The sequence below is a fragment of the Martes martes genome (assembly GCF_963455335.1).
Source record: "Martes martes genome assembly, chromosome: 7".
NCBI classification, from domain to species: Eukaryota; Metazoa; Chordata; class Mammalia; order Carnivora; family Mustelidae; genus Martes; species Martes martes.
In genome coordinates, this window is record NC_137894.1 from 24,730,504 (window position 1) to 24,736,504 (window position 6,001).

A 6,001-nucleotide genomic window follows, 5' to 3' on the forward strand; every position below is an offset into this window, starting at 1 on the left:
TTAAGCTTTTATAATGGTGGATCTGGGGTAGATTTTCCACTAGGTCTAGTTTAGCCCTATAATTAAGACATTATCTTTCTACAGTCACCTGAACATCTCATGTATTTAAGGAGTTTTCTTCACTCTGGATATTGGGAATTCAATTGATTCTTGACTGTGTGTAATTTCTTAGAATTGTTTGAGTCTTTTCTGCACATTTTTCTTTGCCTGGCCATATAGAGTTTTACACGATGCCTATGCAGAATGATGTTGAACCAAAGACCCAAATGTACTTTGAACCAAAGACTCAAGTGTACAAAAATGTACCACATCTCTGAACCTCTTTTTATGGGTACCTGCTTCTGGTCTGAGACTCTTGTCTCCAAGTTAAGATAACCTTAGCTTCTCAGAACTGCAATTCTTGTTCTTCTACTCAACCATGCTGCCAGACTCTCTTTGGATTACTCTTTTTTGTACCACAGTCTGGAAATTACTCCAGGTGGAATTTGGGTGATCATAAGGGATACCTCATGGGCTTTCCATCTCTGAGTGATCTCAGTTCTGAGCCCACTAAAGTCCCTAGGTAGAATGTACTAATAATTTGCTGCTCAGCACAACCCTAGCTGCTGCTGTGTGGGATACGCTTTTTGCATCGCTTCTTTACATTTCCTGAGATGATCCAGACCAGGTAAGGTAGGGAGACGTGCTGTGGGGACCACAAAACACCTTACATTTTTGTGACTAGTTTCCTAATATATGACCTACACAATATATGACCTACACAAAACTCCTATTTTTAGATTTTTCAGGTGCTAAATTTACATATGGACTGGAAGTGGGAAAAAGTCACCTAGGAAAAATAAATACAATCACAAATCTTTTTTTTTTTTTAAATAATCTTGACAACATACACAAACTTTCAAAGTAGGACTAAGCAAGTACGTCTAAGATAAAACACACACCTCCAAGGTTGAGACCATACATTCATCCAAATCTTGCATGGTTTGTGAGATGCACACAAGCCATGAATGGGGCTGTGGCTACTATGTGGTATTAACAGATAACATAAATAATAAAGATAAATAAGTCAGAAGCTACTTGATGCTGCCCATTTCATTTAATAAGAAAAGAGGTGGTAGAGTGTGACACTGTGCTTCTCATCTTTATGGACATTTATAAGTGTAATTGATAAATACAGGAGACCTTACATTGGATTCTGCCAGTGGCTAAAAGGAGCACAAATATTGGTGGCACCTTCATGGTGTTGTAAAGCATGGATGACATGAGGAACACTGCACAAGAGAAGCTTGAACACAAATTTCCCTTGGAAATCTGAGGTAGTTTTTATAAGTACCACCCATATCTTTATTTGGCTCCTGAAGTAGGATTGATTGCAAAATTCAATATCAGAGTTTGACTCATCCTATCTAAACAATATAATCTAAAGTCATATTATGCTTCATTTCTGCTCTAAGTAAAATTAGATTGAATTGCATCACAATAGAGAGGAAATTCACCATTACATTTTTTGGTGGTGTACAGCAGATACAATTATAACTGTGAAGCCAATGACATACTGCACTGAACATGAGGTTTTGAAGGCAAAGAAACTATCTCAATATAAGTTGAAGATATACTTGGGTTTGCTCCTGGGACACTACACTAATTCTCTAAATGTTCCACTTTGGTTTGAAGCTGCTCATTAACCATTCTGCTTACAGGGTTTAGTTAAGCTCCCCTAAAATTGGATATTGTCCTGTGGGGGAGGGGGCTGCAAATTCAGTAATCACATCCTATAGAACTTGACATGCACTGGTTTCTCTGCCTGTTGTCACTTTCATTCCAAGGACTGACCTTGGGCTACGCTTGCAATGACACTCTTGTAGTTGCAGTGCCTTTGGATTTCCTGATATCCCACTTTCTTCTTGTCTATATTAATGGTTTCCACAGGAAGTCAGCAAGATGCTCCTCTGCAGGGAGGAGGATTAGAGGACTAGAGGATTTTTTTAAAAGATTTATTTATTTATTTGAGAGAGAGAGAGAGAGAGAGAGGAGAGAGAGGATGAGAGGAAGCGGCAGAGGGAGGGAATCTCAAGAAGACTCCCTGCTGAGTTTGGAGCCTGATGCAGGGCTCCATCTCACAACCCTGACATTATGACCTAAGCCAAAATCAAGGGTCAGTCACTTAACCAACTGAGCCACCCAGGCACCCCAGGACTAGAGAATATTTTAACCTTAAAAAAATTTCATCTGTTTAATGTATTTTATTTAAAAAAAATGAAATATAGGGACACCTGGGTGGCTCAGTCAGTTGTCGCTGCCTTCGGCTCAGGTCATGATCCCAGGGTCCTGGGATCGAGGACCGCATCAGGCTCCTTGTCCAGCAGAGAGTCTGCTTCTCTCTCTGCCTCTTGCCTGCCACTCTGCCTGCTTATGCTCTCTCTATGACAAATAAATAAACAAAATCTTTAAAAAATGAACTATATATGGGCCTTATTTCATTATTTTACTGGTAATACGTGTGATCAAAAATGCTTAGTGACTGGTTTACCAAAGGCTGTTCTTGATCCACATTTTCCTAACCTACCATGGTGGCTGTATAGTAGCCCTTGACAGTCCATGGAAACTCTCAGTTTTGGGTTTCTGATTGGTAATCTAATGCTGGGCATGTTCTGTGCTGATAGTATTATGCCAGGCGATGAGCAGCTTTCCTGGGGAGCAGGGAAATAGCTGAATGGTGAGTTTTAGAGACAAGGGAAGATGTGCATTGACACTTGTCACTAACTAGCAAAACCCAGCCACTATGAGGAAATGTTTCAGGGAACATGAGAATTGACACCAACAGCAGTACTAGAAAGGAAAACTTAGTTCTCAGCAAGTCAGAGGCCAGAATTGTTCAACAGGGCACTATTGTGGTCTGGAATCAAGCCCAGCAATGTTAAAATTCTGCAAGCATAAACAATAAGATTAGGGAGAAACCTTTCCTTATTTAGCACTTTCCATTTTGTTTTCAAAGTAATTCTATCAGTGAATTGTGGGTGATGATATTGAACAAGAATTTACTCTTTCTTTTATCTTTCATATACAATCACATGAAAAAAAATAAAGAAAGAACAAGAACATTTTAACTGGAAAGAACATATGTTTACTATATCACTTAAATAAGGAAATTAGTTACCAATGAATGCATGTTTTTTCACTTGATGGTCCTAAAAATATCTCAATTTGACTGGTACAAATTTGGTAGAGTTATCTACCTTCCAAATCAATAAAAAGATATTTTGATTCACAGACCCATAAATCATTCAGTAAAATACTTTTTAGGGTCAAAAATATAACCCAAATTTCCACTGTCAGCTATGAGTGACCTGCTTTCAGGGGATCAATCTTCCTACTTAGAACAAGTAGAAAGAAAGGATAAAAATAAAATATATATATATATATACACACACACATATATATATACACATACATATATATATGTATATATATATGTATATACATATACACACACATATACATATATATATACACATATGTGTGTGTGTGTGTGTGTGTGTGTATAAGAGGGTACTGGAGAGCAATTAAGGTAGCCAGGATTTGAAAGGCCAAAATATTGGAAAGAGGGAAAGTTCATTGAGAGGAACATGACCTTCTATGCTATGTTTGTTCTCTTCCATCTGTCAGCCTTTTAGTGTGCTCTCCCAGACTTCCAATTACCAGTATGTGCATCTCCAAGTCCGATGACTTGTTTTATTCTGGAACCTCAGAATTCTGCTCTAAGTGGTGACGAGATATACATTGGAAGGAGGGAGTGTTATCGACATTGCCTCCCTTCCAAAGCAGCCCTTGGGAGTTAGTATAGAAGACTCCAAATCTCTCAACTGTTGAATATGATAATTCTGAGATATGTGTCTTGCATCACATTCCACCATCTCCCTGAAGAATTCAGCCCCAGTTGTCTACTATGGCAATTGACTAAGTTGGTTGACTTTTATGAGCTATTTTCCCTTCTCTATAAACATTTCCCATGCCACTACCAATGTCTGATGCATCACACAAATAAATAACATTTACTCTAATACTTAACTCATGGTTTGCTTCTATAGCAGCCTAACTGATTATTTATAAGCTGTGTGGGTGCTGAGTCTGTGAAATTGAACAGAAAGCAACTGCTAAGAGGCAGAGAAACCAAAAGAACTTTCAGATATCTCACAGGGCTAATGAGATAAAAATTGAGTTCAGAGCCACCAAAGGGTGAGGACCTAAGGGGTCAAAATCCTGGAAAAAAAGAGATGTGCAGACAAGAATATGCTAAGACATTTGCCAATTCCTAAGCAGCTTTGTAGAAGCAAGAGGCAGAGAGGCTGAGCAGGAGGCAGATAATAGCACGCTGGAAAGCTAAGGAGAGCTACCAACACTCTCCTTACTCTGAGGAGACATAATTTGGAGTTCAGGGCCAGCCAAGATGGAGAAACCCGGGTAAATACACTCGACTTTCATTTGTGACCCTTAAGAACTGCAAACTAAGAGAAAGGATGAACCAGAAATAAAGCAAAGACATGATCAAACTCAGCTCCATGCCTGATTCCATTAAAATGATCTGTTCCTACTGTGTTACTTACAGAAACCTGAAGAATATCTTTTCCTTTGGAAGAAATATTAAATAGAGCACTTGCAACATTTATTACACAATGTCAGGCAAGAAACTTTATCTAGACTTGTGCAGTCCAGTGTGTTAGGCATAAGGCACATGTGTCTATTTACATTTAAATTTATTTAAAGTTTATAAAATAAAGGATCAGTTCTTTAGTTATCACACTAGTCATATTTCACAGTGCTCAATAATTGCAGGTGGATAGTAACTATGGATTTGGACAACAAATATATAAACATTTCTGTCTTCACAGAAAGTTCGATTGGTCAGTGTTGATCCAGAGCTTTTATATTTCAAAACACATGTCTAGCATTGAATCAAATTTGAAAAACATACCACGATCTAGAACCAGTAAAAAACAAATAATAAAAATAAAACAATTATGATCCAGATAGCAGAATTATCGATGCAGACTTTAACAAAACTTTGATTAACATGCTTAGGAAATAGATCAAAGATGGAGAAATACTTCATAGAATCAATATCTATATAAGAGAATTAAATAAAAATTCCACAACTGAAAAGTACAATGACGCATTAAAAATGGGTTTAACAGCAGACTGAGATTTAGCTGAAGAGAGGAATTATTACTTGATGATATATCATTTGGAAAAAAAGCAGATTAAAGCATGGAAAGGGAAAAAGGCATAAGGGAAAAAAAAGAATAAAAGACATGAGATAATGTAAAAAGATATAACAATTATAATTAAGTATACAGAAGGGGACAACAGATATAATGGTGTGGAAACAATATTTGCAGAGATAATGGCTGAGACATTTTTAAAATTGGTAAAAAAAAAAAAAGGATTAAGCCACAGATTCACAAAAACTGAAACAAAATCAAGACAAATAAAGAGAAAAGTGCACTTAAATATATCACAGTAAAACTTTTGGACATCAAAATCAAAGAAAAATCATAAATACTTGTCTGAAAATGTAAAAATTAATGCCAATGTGCAAAAATAAGACTGACAATAGACTTCTGAATAGAAACAGGAAAACAAAGAAGACAATAAATTAAGTGAAGAAAGCAAGTAGCTGCCAACAAAGAATTTTATACTCTCTGAAAACACTCTTCAATTTTGAAAAAAAATAAAGATTTATCACACAAAAAACTTGGAGAAATCGTTGCCAGCACTCTTACATTTTGAGATATACTAAAAAGAGTCCTTCAAGGACACAAAATCTAAATGCTGAGAGAAACATGATATTGTAGAAAGAAACAGTCGCTACATTTGTGATAAGTATGTAAATAAATCTGAATTAATATTGCATGTATAAAATACACTAATCTAAAAATAACAACTTGTAGGAGTATAGAATGTATATAGCATTTAAATTAATGATAACAATAATTGTCTTGAA